Source organism: Convolutriloba macropyga, chromosome 9 (genome assembly GCF_964194025.1).
Source record: "Convolutriloba macropyga chromosome 9, txConMacr16.3, whole genome shotgun sequence".
NCBI lineage: Eukaryota > Metazoa > Xenacoelomorpha > Acoela > Convolutidae > Convolutriloba > Convolutriloba macropyga.
The window spans coordinates 67,768,589-67,786,335 of record NC_134476.1 but is presented as its reverse complement, the minus strand read 5'-3'; the positions used below and the strand labels follow the sequence as shown (position 1 = coordinate 67,786,335).

General features: G+C 38.4%; 1 protein-coding gene across 1 annotated transcript in view; it reads left to right on the top strand.

The window, feature by feature from the left end:
* Positions 1-318: 318 nt before the first annotated feature.
* LOC142346296 (uncharacterized) overlaps positions 319-17,747 on the top strand; it is a 56,031-nt gene continuing 38,602 nt past the window's right edge. Inside the window, exon 1 of the mRNA XM_075398811.1 lies at positions 319-409. The gene's annotated coding sequence lies outside the window, so the exon portion shown is untranslated. The remainder of the gene's footprint in view (positions 410-17,747) is intronic.

Below are 17,747 nucleotides of genomic sequence, written 5' to 3'. Positions count from 1 at the left end.
TCCATTTCTGCTATTTTTCATTTGGCTGCAAGAAGTGGGCCATTAAACATACTTATGAAGAGTTAGACTTTTGACTGTAACAGAAACAAATTTTATTGCAGTACTTTTTACCATAATTTTACCATGATTACAGTACTTTTTGGTTAATTATCTCTATAAAGAACTTCTTGAGAAGTTTTTGTTAATTTGTCTGAAGTTTTCTTAAAAGAATTTTTCTCAAGTATATGCTCGACTATAATTAATTACAAAAAGAGAAAAAGTACTTGGCAAACAAATTAATTTGTAGCTCTTCAAAGATAGCTTGATTTATTTAGAAGTGATCTATCCATCCGATAAATAATTTTCTAATCTTATCAGGTCTACAGTCAAAACAACGTCCGTTGAAGAATACACCAAACTTAATTCAAGGGTAAGTTTATCCCAGCTTTAAATTTTTTTTATCCCAACAATTTCTTGAAAATGTAAAACTTGAAAAAAGTGATATTAGTTACTCCTTGTCTGTGTTTCATTCAACGCTACCGTAGTCAATTTTTTAACGAATAGGAAGCTCATACTCTGAAATTCCAGAATTTCAATCGCTCTTCAAACTTCGGTTCAGATCCCGGAAATTGATAGAGCAATTCAGAACTGATTCTGTCTAAAGATATTCTCTATTCTCTTTACCTGCATGGCCAGTTCATGTCTTAATTTACACGGCCCAGTCTTGATTTTTGAGTAAAATTTACTGCATGAAAAATGATACGTTCAGTTCAACTCCTGCCAACAAGGATTTACTTTATATGTGATTCGAACTTGCGCGTGTGTACTTGTAAAAATTAATTTGCGTAGAAACTCCTGACCACTGCGCTAAGTGGGCTTTGTGGTAATTACATACAACCTTGCTGAAAAATAAAGAGCGGGTGTTATACTACAGTAATTACCAATTGTAATCATCAAAAGTACGACTTGTATGACTATATGCTGCTAAGACTTAATTTCGACGCATGAGTGATTTCAGACTATATAGGATAAATTTGGAATGGGCCAACGCTATGACCTCAATATAATCATCATGAAGATAAGGAAACTTATCTGGAGATGCAAATCTGGAGATGCAATTTTTAGCACCTGAATTAAGTTTTTACTCATAAAATGAGCTGGTTAAGCGCTGAAATGCTCTGAGACTCAAGTCTGTGCACTCTTTTTTTCGGGTTCTGGATTTTTTTGGTTAGATCTCTTGGTTCCGAGCTTTCTTTCCAGACTCCGGAAAATCTTCTGATTATACAGTACAGACTCTGGAAAAGGCTTTGGTTAAGCTATCTAGATCATATCATAAAACTACACAAACCCTAGACCACGCTATGATTAGACTGTCTGTCTGGACTTTGGTCTAGGCTCTGATCAGAATGAAAAGATCGCAGGAAGTGCCCTGATTAGACTGAGCAGAATCTGAATGGGGTCCTGATCAGACTATGCAGACCGCAGGTGGTGCTGTCAGACTTTAGGAAATAGTCTTGGTTTACCCCCTGCCGTACTCTATTTGTTTAGAGTACTGATTCGTAGTGCAAGTATACGTAGAAATTACTATCTAGTGATTCGCGGTGCGAAATCTTAACTTGCTTGCGCTTACTCGCGGAGCGAGATAAGCGCTCCGCTTGCTCGCGGAGCGAGAGTTTGTTTGCGCTCACTCGCGGAGCGAGATTCAATAAGAGAATTTGATGAACTGATTTGAATTGCAGAATAACAGAGAATGAAATTATGTAAATATGAACACTCATAAACATCGTGAATGCGTGATCAGACATGTCTGATCACGAGACGGGAACCTAAGCAGAAAGTTAACGGCAGATCACAAGAAACGAACGGAACAAAATATGAAATTTAAATAAATGAACTAATTTTAGGGCTTCATATAAAATATACTGCATCAAGTAAAATAATAAAATAAAGATACATCAGGTATCACATACCCCTTACATCGAGAAAGAAAATTGTAAAATACAATTTTCGAAGTATAAATAATAACAATATTTACAAATTAATACGAGGTCCCCGGTTAAATAAATAATAGCGATATATTTGCTGGTTATCATAACTAAAAATTAGATGATTAATAAATTATGAAATGTTTTGTAGTTTTGGTACAGTTTACATATACCACTCATCATTATCCGAGTGCTGTTTTTGCGCCTCGAGTGCTGTCATTGATTGTACGAGCGTGGGAGTATCAATGTCAATTAATGGCGGATTCCGGGGGGCGGGTGGTGACACTTGACCAATGAGAGGAGATATATTCTGTTCTTCGGGCTGATTTTCAGCTATATGTTGCACTGACTCGACGATTGATTCGAGTGGTGGTTGAAAATTTTCCACATCTCCCGCTCGGCGGGGTCGTTTTGGTGGAGGCAGAATAGTGGAGTTGGGTGGAGAACTTTCGAATCCGTAATAGGAAAGGCTTCATCGGGTACGATCGGAATTGCGCTTATTTTGAGCTGTCGCGTTCGGAGTAGTGGATGAAGATGATGCGTGATGTTCGCTATGAGAGGTTCTTACAGTTGTCGGTTGCTGATTTCGCATGGCGAGAAAATTTGGCACTTTTGGAACTCGTCCTCGCATCGCGAGCGAAATGTTTGATTTGGTCGACGAGACCCCGCTGCCCGGTTCTCGTTTCCTGTGTTTCATCTTTTTATGTCCTTTTTGTTTGCGGTTGAATTCTTTGATGTTGTTTTGTATCAGTTCTTCCACTATCTTTTCGCCGGATCGAGGCCCTCTGCGGTCTGCATAGGCCTTTAGGGGAGTTTGGCGTTCCAACTGTATGCCAAATTTCGCAATATCGCTATTGCGTACCGTCACAATTGGTTTCCCGGGTTCCTTGATAGTGGATGTTGTAGGACTTACATTTAAAATATGAGATCCCGGATCAAGTACCTCATTTAGTCCCTCAAGTTTCTTTTTGGAGCGTCTCTTGCCATGCACTTTTCGTGCAAGATTTAGCTCCACCGCACATTCCTTCAGGGGAATGGGTCGGATTGCCTTTGTCTTCAAGAACCGGGATTCTCCGTCCGTACAATCACTCTCTCTATTCCTCGCTTCTGTGGATGCCCGGGTCATGCCGATCTCCACCTCGATATCACTACGATATCCATTCACCCACTTGTCGTCAGGGAGAATTTCTTCCGGCATCACTGTGTCCTCTTCTAAATAATGATTTATAATATTCTTATATGTTAGGTTTAACAAATTAGGCCTGGTTGCAATCACGCTTAGCGGGGTGTTAGGCTTTCTTCCAAAATGTGCTTCAGAGGGCGAGGTCTTTGTTGTTCTTTGTTTACATATTCGCAATTGGTGTATTATGATCTTTAATGCATGCTTTACATGAAAGTCGCGTGTAGACAATTTCTCCTCTTTGATACATGCGAGTCCATTCTTAATTGTTTGAATTAATCTTTCTACCAATCCGATGGCACGATGGTCATTTACAGTAGCTTCAATAATATCGATATTGTTCTTATTACAAAAAGTCTTTACTTGATTTCCGACTAAACATTTTGCTTGATCTAAACGCATGGATCTTGGAATGCCATGAATTTCAAAGTACATGTCCAAAAACTTCAAAACGTTTGGTCCATTAGCTTTATCATAAATATATGCAGTAAGATATTTACAAAAACGATCAATTGCTGCCAGAAAGTACACTTCATTACCCTTTTCATCAAAAATTGGACCACCAAAATCAATTTGAATTTCTTGATTTGGTTCTACACATGGTATAAGAGGATTGAATTGCTTGGCGGAATAACAGATTTAAGATTCTTACGGATTACCGTGCAAGGTTTACACTCAGTGGCTTTAACGATTAATTCGCGGTGTATGTAGGGCCACCAGCAATGTGTGGCCATACAAATCATTCCCCAAGTGCCCGGATGACTTGCGTGGATATCGTCGATTAGCGGCTCGCGTAACACGTTCAGTATTGCCACTTTCTCGTCAATACAGACGCACCCGGAGCGCACGTGGAGGTCCCTCCAGTACGAATGAATATAAGGGTTGAGAGCTTTTAAGCGGCTCTCATTATTTGTCAGGATGCAGTCCCTGACCTCTTTTAATACAGCATCTTTACTCGTTAACGAAGCTATTAACGATTTGTTGAAGATTTTCGACACTATGTAGTTGAATGTCGGAACATGCGGACTTGGGGTTAGTGGAGTGCTAGCGTTTGATGAGTGGGTCGGGGATGTCGGAGTGACGTTGGGTGGTGGACTTGCTTCGCGAGGATTACTTGAGGATTCGGCTTGTTGATTCGCCGCGCGGGAGTTGCTTGGCGAATTCAATCGCTGGCTTTCGGGGCGAGTTGCGTCTCCACTTGTGAAGAAACGAACGGAACAAAATATGAAATTTAAATAAATGAACTAATTTTAGGGCTTCATATAAAATATACTGCATCAAGTAAAATAATAAAATAAAGATACATCAGGTATCACATACCCCTTACATCGAGAAAGAAAATTGTAAAATACAATTTTCGAAGTATAAATAATAACAATATTTACAAATTAATACGAGGTCCCCGGTTAAATAAATAATAGCGATATATTTGCTGGTTATCATAACTAAAAATTAGATGATTAATAAATTATGAAATGTTTTGTAGTTTTGGTACAGTTTACATATACCACTCATCATTATCCGAGTGCTGTTTTTGCGCCTCGAGTGCTGTCATTGATTGTACGAGCGTGGGAGTATCAATGTCAATTAATGGCGGATTCCGGGGGGCGGGTGGTGACACTTGACCAATGAGAGGAGATATATTCTGTTCTTCGGGCTGATTTTCAGCTATATGTTGCACTGACTCGACGATTGATTCGAGTGGTGGTTGAAAATTTTCCACATCTCCCGCTCGGCGGGGTCGTTTTGGTGGAGGCAGAATAGTGGAGTTGGGTGGAGAACTTTCGAATCCGTAATAGGAAAGGCTTCATCGGGTACGATCGGAATTGCGCTTATTTTGAGCTGTCGCGTTCGGAGTAGTGGATGAAGATGATGCGTGATGTTCGCTATGAGAGGTTCTTACAGTTGTCGGTTGCTGATTTCGCATGGCGAGAAAATTTGGCACTTTTGGAACTCGTCCTCGCATCGCGAGCGAAATGTTTGATTTGGTCGACGAGACCCCGCTGCCCGGTTCTCGTTTCCTGTGTTTCATCTTTTTATGTCCTTTTTGTTTGCGGTTGAATTCTTTGATGTTGTTTTGTATCAGTTCTTCCACTATCTTTTCGCCGGATCGAGGCCCTCTGCGGTCTGCATAGGCCTTTAGGGGAGTTTGGCGTTCCAACTGTATGCCAAATTTCGCAATATCGCTATTGCGTACCGTCACAATTGGTTTCCCGGGTTCCTTGATAGTGGATGTTGTAGGACTTACATTTAAAATATGAGATCCCGGATCAAGTACCTCATTTAGTCCCTCAAGTTTCTTTTTGGAGCGTCTCTTGCCATGCACTTTTCGTGCAAGATTTAGCTCCACCGCACATTCCTTCAGGGGAATGGGTCGGATTGCCTTTGTCTTCAAGAACCGGGATTCTCCGTCCGTACAATCACTCTCTCTATTCCTCGCTTCTGTGGATGCCCGGGTCATGCCGATCTCCACCTCGATATCACTACGATATCCATTCACCCACTTGTCGTCAGGGAGAATTTCTTCCGGCATCACTGTGTCCTCTTCTAAATAATGATTTATAATATTCTTATATGTTAGGTTTAACAAATTAGGCCTGGTTGCAATCACGCTTAGCGGGGTGTTAGGCTTTCTTCCAAAATGTGCTTCAGAGGGCGAGGTCTTTGTTGTTCTTTGTTTACATATTCGCAATTGGTGTATTATGATCTTTAATGCATGCTTTACATGAAAGTCGCGTGTAGACAATTTCTCCTCTTTGATACATGCGAGTCCATTCTTAATTGTTTGAATTAATCTTTCTACCAATCCGATGGCACGATGGTCATTTACAGTAGCTTCAATAATATCGATATTGTTCTTATTACAAAAAGTCTTTACTTGATTTCCGACTAAACATTTTGCTTGATCTAAACGCATGGATCTTGGAATGCCATGAATTTCAAAGTACATGTCCAAAAACTTCAAAACGTTTGGTCCATTAGCTTTATCATAAATATATGCAGTAAGATATTTACAAAAACGATCAATTGCTGCCAGAAAGTACACTTCATTACCCTTTTCATCAAAAATTGGACCACCAAAATCAATTTGAATTTCTTGATTTGGTTCTACACATGGTATAAGAGGATTGAATTGCTTGGCGGAATAACAGATTTAAGATTCTTACGGATTACCGTGCAAGGTTTACACTCAGTGGCTTTAACGATTAATTCGCGGTGTATGTAGGGCCACCAGCAATGTGTGGCCATACAAATCATTCCCCAAGTGCCCGGATGACTTGCGTGGATATCGTCGATTAGCGGCTCGCGTAACACGTTCAGTATTGCCACTTTCTCGTCAATACAGACGCACCCGGAGCGCACGTGGAGGTCCCTCCAGTACGAATGAATATAAGGGTTGAGAGCTTTTAAGCGGCTCTCATTATTTGTCAGGATGCAGTCCCTGACCTCTTTTAATACAGCATCTTTACTCGTTAACGAAGCTATTAACGATTTGTTGAAGATTTTCGACACTATGTAGTTGAATGTCGGAACATGCGGACTTGGGGTTAGTGGAGTGCTAGCGTTTGATGAGTGGGTCGGGGATGTCGGAGTGACGTTGGGTGGTGGACTTGCTTCGCGAGGATTACTTGAGGATTCGGCTTGTTGATTCGCCGCGCGGGAGTTGCTTGGCGAATTCAATCGCTGGCTTTCGGGGCGAGTTGCGTCTCCACTTGTGGATTGCTGATCCGCTGCGCGGGAGGCATCGTTAAATCGGACACGAGTTATTCGCTTCTTAGAAGGCATTTTATTTGTTATTGTATTGACGTATTTTAATACAGGCAATGAGTGATTTAAATTTGAGTTTTTAGATTGCGAATGATGCGACTGAATTGTAGAGTTGCATGAGGCAAAAAGCACTGATTTTAATTTTGGGTGATGACTTTTAGAGATATTTGTGGAATGTGATTTAATTGGCGGGTTTTGTGATTGAAAATTTTGAGACTCGCTCTGCGCGAATGCTACTTTATTCCTAATTTGGATTATTTGGATTAATTGTTTATTTTTTTTGGTATTTTGCAGAGCGAGATAAGTGTCAATTGGACTTTGCGACGCGGGTTTTGCCTATTTTAAATTGTTTAATTCACAAATACTATTTGAGGCTTGTTTTTGCGAGGCGAGTGAGTTTCGTGTATGCTAATTGAATTTATTGATTTAGTGCTAGTCTCAACTTTAGGTTTAATTTGCGATACGAAATCATGTGCCTCAATTTTAGGTGTATTTTGCAAAGCGAGAGTGCGGTTTGCAAACAAATGATATAAATGGGATGCAGGATGTGTGATATTTAATTCTAGTGCGTTAGTGGATTTTGAAATTAGCTTTAGTTTTGCAACGATAAATTCCTCGTCGTATGCAGAAACCTTTTTAGCTCTTTGAGACGGGTTTCGGGAAATGTAATCGACCAGACCCATTTTTGCCCCAGGAAGATGTTCAATGTCAAATTGAAAAGGGAGAAGACGATCGACCCAGTGGGTCAATCCGCTGTTATAAGACTTATTAGATCTATTTTCCTTCATGATCGAAAGGAGTGCACGGTGATCCATAATTACTTTAAAATGTTTTCCATAAAGATAATTTTTAAAATATTCTGTTGACCAAACTACACCCAAAAGTTCAAGTTCAATTACGCTATAACGTTCTTCGCAAGAGTTTAAAAACCGAGACGCAAATGCAATTGGTTTCCACCCATCTACAGTTAATTGTTCAAGATCTGCTCCCAGGCCGGATCGGGACGCATCACATTTTACGCGTGTTTCGAGTTGCGGGTTATAGTGACTAGTGCGCGTGTTTTGAGCTGTCGCGGTCGGAGTAGTGGATGAAGATGATGCGTGATGTTCGCTATGAGAGGTTCTTACAGTTGTCGGTTGCTGATTTCGCATGGCGAGAAAATTTGGCACTTTTGGAACTCGTCCTCGCATCGCGCGCGAAATGTTTGATTTGGTCGACGAGACCCCGCTGCCCGGTTCTCGTTTCCTGTGTTTCATCTTTTTATGTCCTTTTTGTTTGCGGTTGAATTCTTTGATGTTGTTTTGTATCAGTTCTTCCACTATCTTTTCGCCGGATCGAGGCCCTCTGCGGTCTGCATAGGCCTTTAGGGGAGTTTGGCGTTCCAACTGTATGCCAAATTTCGCAATATCGCTATTGCGTACCGTCACAATTGGTTTCCCGGGTTCCTTGATAGTGGATGTTGTAGGACTTACATTTAAAATATGAGATCCCGGATCAAGTACCTCATATAGTCCCTCAAGTTTCTTTTTGGAGCGTCTCTTGCCATGCACTTTTCGTCCAAGATTTAGCTCCACCGCACATTCCTTCAGGGGAATGGGTCGGATTGCCTTTGTCTTCAAGAACCGGGATTCTCCGTCCGTACAATCATTCTCTCTATTCCTCGCTTCTGCGGATGCCCGGGTCATGCCGATCTCCACCTCGATATCACTACGATATCCATTCACCCACTTGTCGTCAGGGAGAATTTCTTCCGGCATCACTGTGTCCTCTTCTAAATAATGATTTATAATATTCTTATATGTTAGGTTTAACAAATTAGGCCTGGTTGCAATCACGCTTAGCGGGGTGTTAGGCTTTCGTCCAAAATGTGCTTCAAAGGGCGAGGTCTTTGTTGTTCTTTGTTTACATATTCGCAATTGGTGTATTATGATCTTTAATGCATGCTTTACATGAAAGTCGCGTGTAGACAATTTCTCCTCTTTGATACATGCGAGTCTATTCTTAATTGTTTGAATTAATCTTTCTACAAATCCGATTGCACGATGGTCATTTACAGGAGCTTCAATAATATCGATATTATTCTTATTACAAAACGTCTTTACTTGATTTCCGACTAACCATTTTGCTTGATCTAAACGTATGGATCTTAGAATTCCATGAATTTCAATGTACATGTCCAAAAACTTCAAAACGTTTGGTCCATTAGCTTTATCATAAATATATGCAGTAGGATATTTACAGAACCGATCAATTGCTGCCAGAAAGTACACTTCATTACCCTTTTCATCAAAAATTGGACCACCAAAATCAATTTGAATTTCTTGCTTTGGTTCTACACATGGTATGTGAGGATTGAATTGCTTGGCGGGAATAATAGATTTAAGATTCTTACCGATTACCGTGCAAGGTTTACACTCAGTGGCTTTAACTATTATTTCGCGGTGTATGTAGGGCCACCAGCAATGTGTGGCCATACAAATCATTCCCCAAGTGCCCGGGTGACTTGCGTGGATATCGTCGATTAGCGCCTCGCGTAACACGTTCGGTATTGCCACTTTCTCGTCAATACAGACGCACCCGGAGCGCACGTGGATGTCCCTCCAGTACGAATGAATATAAGGGTTGAGAGCTTTTAAGCGGCTCTCATTATTTGTCAGGATGCAGTCCCTGACCTCTTTTAATACAGCATCTTTACTCGTTAACGAAGCTATTAACGATTTGTTAAATATTTTCGACACTATGTAGTCGAATGTCGGAACATGCGGACTTGGGGTTAGTGGAGTGCTAGCGTTTGATGAGTGGGTCGGGGATGTCGGAGTGACGTTGGGTGGTGGACTTGCTTCGCTAGGATTACTTGAGGATTCGGCTTGTTGATTCGCCGCTCGGGAGTTGCTTGGCGAATTCAATCGCTGACTTGCGGGGCGAGTTGCGTCTCCACTTGTGGATTGCTGATCCGCTGCGCGGGAGGCATCGCTAAATCGGACACGAGTTATTCGCTTCTTAGAAGGCATTTTATTTGTTATTGTATTGACGTATTTTAATACAGGCAATGAGTGATTTAAATTTGAGTTTTTAGATTGCGAATGATGCGACTGAATTGTAGAGTTGCAAGAGGCAAAAAGCACTGATTTTAATTTTGGGTGATGACTTTTAGAGATATTTGTGGAATGTGATTTAATTGGCGGGTTTTGTGATTGAAAATTTGGAGACTCGCGCTGCGCGCATGCTACTTTATTCCTAATGATATAAATGGGATGCAGGATGTGTGATATTTAATTCTAGTGCGTTAATGGATTTTGAAATTAGCTTTAGTTTTGCAACGATAAATTCCTCGTCGTATGCAGAAACCTTTTTAGCTCTTTGAGACGGGTTTCGGGAAATGTAATCGATCAGACCCATTTTTGCCCCAGGAAGATGTTCAATGTCAAAATGAAAAGGGAGAAGACGATCGACCCAGCGGGTCAATCCGCTGTTATAAGACTTATTAGATCTATTTTCCTTCATGATCGAAAGGAGTGCACGGTGATCCGTAATTACTTTAAAATGTTTTCCATACAGATAATTTTTAAAATATTCTGTTGACCAAACTACACACAAAAGTTCAATTTCAATTACGCTACAACGTTCTTCGCAAGAATTTAAAAACCGAGACGCAAATGCAATTGGTTTCCACCCATCTACAGTTAATTGTTCAAGAGCTGCTCCCAGGCCGGATCGGGACGCATCACATTTTGCGCGTGTTTCGAGTTGCGGGTTATAGTGACTATTTGCAGTTCGATTCTTAATTTGCAGCGATGCGATTTGCAGCGATGCGATCCTTAATTTCGATAAAGCAATTCTCATGTTCTGCTGTCCAGATGAATTTTGAAGACTTTTTCAGTAATGGACGGAGAGGATGACTTATTTGAGCAAGATTAGGAATGAACTTTCCAATATAATGGACTGATCCTAAAAAAGAACGGAGTTTCTTTAGAGTTTTTGGGTCCTCTCAAGCCCTCACTGGTTTACAGAGACCAATTGTTGGCAGAGAGATGCCAGGAGTGGGGTAGAGGACACATAACTTGGGACCTCTCTGGGCAGAAAGAGGTCAAGCTTTGGGGTTTTCTGGGCAGAACAGAACCCAAGTCTTGGGTTTTTCTTAGCAGTTTTGAGCTTGACATCATCAAGATGGGACATTTTTCATTCAGGGTGGGCGAGTCTTTCCCAATTTTTAAACTCGATTACATGGTTTTTGTCAAAAAAACTTGCTGGATGTGACTCCCAGGAGTTGGGGCCTCTCTGTGCAGAGAAAACCCAAGTCTTACGTTTCGCTGCCATGTCTTAGAATCGGTTTCTTTTCTTAAAGTACAATGATTTATCAAATATCATCGTAAGAGAAGTCAAAACTGTATTTTTAAATTCAATTGAGAAGAATTCATACGTATTATGTCCGAAAAAGACATTAGCTGAAACTGAATTCTCCCAAAAAGTATTTACGGGTTAAGTTGATCGAGAAGTCACCAAGTCTTGGGTCTAGTCTTCACAGAGTGAATCAAGATTTGCCCTTTCTCCACGCGGAGAGACCCAAGACTTGGGATTTCTTTGAGGGGAGACCCCAATTCTTGATTTTTCTTTGTCAGTAGAAACCTCAGAGGTCGACTCTGGCGAGTTCTCTTTACTACCTTGTACGGACCTCATCAGATTCTGGATCCAAGCCTTGGACCTTCTCTATTTTTTCTGAATCAGTCCTGATGGTTTCTGTAGGTTTGGTACGGCATTCAAATTTGTACTCAATGCAGAATGTGTAATAAGAGTGTAATTAGGTAATCAGGTTCTTTTTAAACATCTCCCCGTTCATAAAAGTGAGATCGTCCCTGCTGAATAGAAATAGAATAAGGGTGAAACTTAGGCCCTGCAGTGAAGACTGTTGTTGCCTATTGCTGCTGAGTTCAGCATTTGCAGCAGTCACGATTTATCACATATTCATTATAATTTTGAATCCTATTGGGGGCGTTTACAATTTTTTTATTGAACTATCGGCTGTACATACAACTTACAATAACACTCTATCCTTAAAAAGTTCAGAATACAGTATTTTTCCAAACGATAAAACAAACTCATGAAAATCTTCAATTTTTGAATTAAAACGGCACGTGCTCGCTAAATTTCAATTGCTTATCAGTAATCACTCCAAGATATTTTATATATTATATACGGTTTGATAGTACACTTATTTTAGTTCTCTGAAACGGAACTTCCTGATTTCTTTTTTATTTTTCCCTATTATAAAACAATTTTCACTGTTTTTTTCAAACGGTTATAGTCACGGCCTTGTTAATTGACCAATCAAATATGTCAGTTACAGCCTTTTGATAATACGTACTCATATTTTTACTCACACTTTCTCATTTTGCAAAATATGTGTGTCACGGACAAATGACATCAAATTAAGACCACTCAAAAAATACTGATTTCATACAAAAGCAGACTCCCGCCCGGGAACTGGAATGCAGACAAAACTGACTACCTCTCCATGATCGTATTTGATAGCCTATTCTAGCGCTGTGACTTCAGTAGCATAAGTGTGAATACATAAGCCTTTGGACTGGACCTATGAAGCAATGGAAAAAGTAGAGCAAGATCCTGTTTGTGTTTCACTGCATCAAAAAATTTTCAAAGCTCCTAAAATGACACTTTTTGCTGAGATTTTATTTTATTGTATCTATTGCATTTGGAAGTTAGCTTGATTAAAGTGATAAGAGTGAAAAAAATTTTTTTAGTGTTTTTTAGTGGGAAAAACTTCTTATTTGAACAAACAAAACTTTTTCAAAAAATCTGATTCTAGGTGGGACAACAATGGGCCCATGACTGTTCAGACAAAAACTATTCCCCAATTTATGAGTGGAGCAACTGTTGTTTTTCAAAACTTTTGGGAGCCCTCTTTGCTCAATGCAATCAATCAAATGTTGTGAGTACAGGCACCAGCAAAAATGTAAATGATCACGGGTAGAAGAAATTTTCCAAAAATGATTTTATGACGCTCTGCTGGTTCTTGTGAATGACAGAGAAATGATTTTGTGGCTAGAAATTTTCTTATCATTTTATCTACAATTTTGCCATTAACAAAACTTAGCACTATTCAACTTTCAGATCTATTGGATCTCATCTTTTGTGTTTTAACTTTTTCAATTAGATGTTTATTTGGATACATCAAAGGAAAAGAAGTAATTGAACCGTTCCAGAGTGTTTTTGCCAATGTCACGCGTGGCTTTCAAGTTTCTGTCTGCTTTACTTCGTAACTGTGCGTTTGATGTGACTTTATTTGACAAAAATTGTGCATTTCTTCTTTACAATCAAATGTTGTAAACTTTTCACATAAAGTATAATTGCTGAAACATCGATTTTGTTGCACATTTAACAAGTGCTTGAGCAGAGAGAAAAACTGTTTCTCAATTTTCTTCAAAACTTTAGATCAATACGTAAAACTTGTTCTGAGCTCGATATTAAGCATTATCATAAAACCATAAAATCATACTTTACTTCAATGAAGGTAGGTGATTCAGCTTATTCACGTAAGAAAAATTCATACAGATCAATTTTCGTTGAAGCTAACTTTTTGGCATCACTATGAACCCAATTTTTTTGAGTTTGTAAATCTATTGGAATAAACTGCTTCTAATGTAGCCTCCGTATGCAATTAAAAATTCATGAAGTCCACCTGGGAAAATAATTTTGCAAAAAATTATTTAAAAAGATATGCCAAAACATGATAAAATTAAAACATTGTTCAAAATTAACGAATCGTTATCAGTACCCTGGAGTCCAACTTCGAAGGGCTCTTCTATTCCCAGTTACTTCTCAGCATTACGTTTTAATTGGAACAAAACTATGTATGCATGCATGTGATATCGTAGCCTCTTCTGCAGAGAAAATTTTTAATAGTCCTTGATTTGCTGCATGGCTTGTTATGATTGAAGTAACGGTCATCACATCCCGGGTTGCTCATCATACACAATTCTTAGTAGTCATACTAGGTCATATATGATTCCTAGTATTCATACAAGGTCATATATGATTTGTATGATTTCTTAGTAGTCATACAAGGATCATATATGATTTCCTAGAAATCATAAAAGGATCATACAAAAATTTTCAAAGCCTAAAAACTGTATATCTTCCATTTTCTTTTGACGTTGAAAAAAATTTCCTGGAAATCATACAAGGTCATATATGACATATAAAACATTGATTGGTTTCACAAATTCCCGTATAATGTAGTCAGAGGACATAATAAATTATTATATCGCATTTGCAATCCACACTTGATTCTTTGTGTGGGCGAAAAGAATAACTTTCCAACTTAAATACATTCTGAAAACGAATTTGAGGTTATCTGCAAAAATTTTTCCAAATATTTTTTATAAATGAGCATTTATAGGTATAAGCTGGCTGCAGAGAATATCAGAACTTTATTTATGTATTCGGACTTGCTCATTAATTGCGTGCCCAACTTTGCAAATGATATTGTACGTTTGGGTCTTTTGGCGGATCAGAAAGTGAAGACGGGGAATCACATGAGTGAGTCCTTGCCACATAAATGGTTTAAAAATTTATGAAAAATAGATGTATGATTCTTGGTATTCATACTAGGATCATATATGATTTCTTTGTAGTCATACAAGGTTCATATATGATTTCCTAGTAGTCTTGTATGATTTCATAGTAGTCATACAACGATCGTACTAGGAAATACGTTATGATTTGTATGATACCATATATGATCCTTGTATGACTACTCAGAAGTGGTGACCCGGGATAGCAAATGGATGTGATCAAAATTATTGTTGACAGAAAACACTTTTGCAGCTATATACTCTTTGCCAAATCAAAAACCATTAAACGTAAGTTGGAACACCACCTCCTTTTGTTTATCTGTTGCATGCAATCAGTTTCAGATAATCATATATTTCAAACTAATAGGTATCACAATTTTCATCACGCTAAGTTTCAGATAAGGTAATACTGCCGGTTTTATGATAATACTTATTAACGAGCTCATAACAAGTTTTACGTATTGATCTAAAGTTTTGAAGAAAATTGTTGTAGAAAAACAGTTTTTCTCTTAACGGCTCAAAAAAATCAATGTTTCAGCAATTATATCTTACACTTATGCACGTAATGACAATAGAAATGTGCACGTTTTAAGTAAAAGTATCACCAACAAAAATTTTGTTTCCATAAGTGAAAAAAACAAGTGTTCAAATAAGTGTCGAAGAAGTTGTTCAATTTTTGAATTCTGCAAAAATCGCATGCCTGTAGATTTTGAAAAAATAACAGAGAAAAAGAGACATTTTTATGGAGCGAAAAGATAATTCAGTTTCTTTGTGTATTGCGTAAGGAGAGTTCTTTCGCTATTTGTTCATCATGATAAGTTTATGCTTGAGAAAAAAAAATATTCAAATTTGAGGAGAAAGTTTTATTTTAAGAGAGCTGGACTTTGCACCGTTTGAAAACGTTAATGTATTCTTTTTCCGCCAAAATTGTCGCCTTAGTTGGATGAGCTGATGAAAGGCGTCAATTTTTTTAACGTTTAGGGCAACTAGCATAGAAATGTAAATAATTGTGTTTGTTTTCATATTGTTTCTGCTATCAACTTTTTCAACAACTGTTTAGAAATTTCTTAGCATCAGTTAATTTGTTGTAGATATAGATCAATTGGCTTTTATAGGTTCTATCGTCAGCTTCATCTCCGGGCGGAAATTTTTGTTTATTCGCCACAAATGATTTTTTTTATATCTTTAGCTTCACCGTTTGCCAGATATTCAAAGTTTTTCACTGTACAAATGATATGAATTAAGTTATCATTTTGTTAGGCGGGAACAAACAAACTACATTTTACTGGTAAAATTATACAACTTTTTTGTTTCACGTTTTGTCAGCAAAAACTATGCACCCAAAATCATGCTTAGAGCTAAATAAAACTGACAAATTTGAAGCAAACAATTGCTCTGCCCGCCCTTCTCGGCGGAAAAGACGAGCCTTAATTTTCTGTTCAGAAAAATTCACTTCAATATTTTCTTTCAATATATTCAAAGTGTTTTTAAGAACACCTTTACTATCAGCTTGGTCAATAAGCAGATTAGAAATCACTAAACAATCGGTTCCTGTGCACGTGACTCTTATTCATTTCATTATGTTGTCTTTCAAGTTTTTCTGTTTTTTGTTTTTACAGAAGTATTTCTGCACTCAAACCTGAGACTCTTGTTACTAGTTTTTCGATTTGCTGCTGAAAACTTGAACTAATCACAACCGAAGTAGAACTGCTAGATGTCTTGATAGAGTTGCAGTCCTGTTTTTAATAAAATACTTGTTAGCATGGTAAAAGCAAAAATAAAAAGGTATTAAGCAAAAAGAGAGAGAGGAATAACCTTAGTCAAGCGCAATGACAAATAATCAGCAATTAGTAAACAAATTTCAAAATATTCAATTATCTTGCATATAGCCTAACTGGAGACGCTCTCCGCCTGGAAAAAGAAGGTTTTTAAAAACCTTGTCGACTTTTTAACCGACAGCGTAGCACAATCTACAAGCCGAAAAATGTTAACAGTCATTAACCCTCTCGCCTCCCGTCTATACCTGGGTTTTTTCCCAAAAATACCGGGGAGAAGAGTGTAAAGAGTGTAAAAATAAAAAAAATCCCCCCCCCCTATTTCTCCGCTTAATTAAGGGTGGAAGAGTGGAAATGAAAGAGTGGAATTTTAAAAATTAAGAGTGGAAAGAGTGGAAAAATAATTATTTCCACTGTTAAAAATTACACTTCGATTTTTTTACACTCTTATAATTTCGCTCTGAAAATTATTTTTACACTCTTCCACCCTTATTATTAAAATTCTACTCATTGAATTACACTCTTCCACCCTTAATTAAGCGGAGAAATAGGGAGGAAATTTCTTTACACTGTTTTCCCCAGTTCATAACGCCGGAATTAAAGTGGAAATATTTTTTTTTTACACTCTTTACACTCTTTTCCCAGTAAAATATATCGGAATAAAGGTGGAATTAATTCACTATTACACTCTTTCCACGCAATCTAGAATAAAGGTGGAATTATTTTATTTTTACACTCATAAATGCACCAACCTAGAAAGCAGCTCCATAATGAAGATGAAGAGCAGAGGGTTCAACAACTCCACAAAGTCCGTATATTTAAAGTCTTTTTTAGCAACGTGAGGTGCATGAAGATCTCAACAATAATAGGAAAACAACTTTTTTTGCTGGGAAGCAAAATTTATCAAGGAGTTTCCCTACCAATGTTGAGAAAAAAGTGCACCTCTAAAGAGCTAAGACTTTTAAAATAACACATTTAGACAAGCTGAAATCAACATAAACATATCATCACATCATAAGCATAGACAAACTCAAACCAAAAGGCAACCGAAACGAGAGACGAGCGTCAGACGAACAAGACGAGCGAGAGACGAACAAGACGAGCGAGAGACGAGCGAAAGACGAGCTAGAGACGAGCGAGAGACGAGCGAGAGACGAGTGAAAGGCGAGCGAGACACGAGCGAGAGAGCGCAAGAGCGAAGGGAGGGGGGAGAAAGAACACCGAAAAATCATGACGCCCGAAATGCGTCCCACCCATTTTTGACGTTATTACATTGCTTTTGTAAAATTCCGTATGAAAAACTAACTTTTTTTCCTAGGCAAACTATAGCAAAAACTCTTTTTGTCATACACACTAGGTACACATGGGATACTCCATGCCAACTTTGGTTTGATTTCGACAACTCTAAGACCCAATAAAAAAAAAACTGTAGTTAAAATTCGTTAATCGCGAAATTCGCAAACTTCGG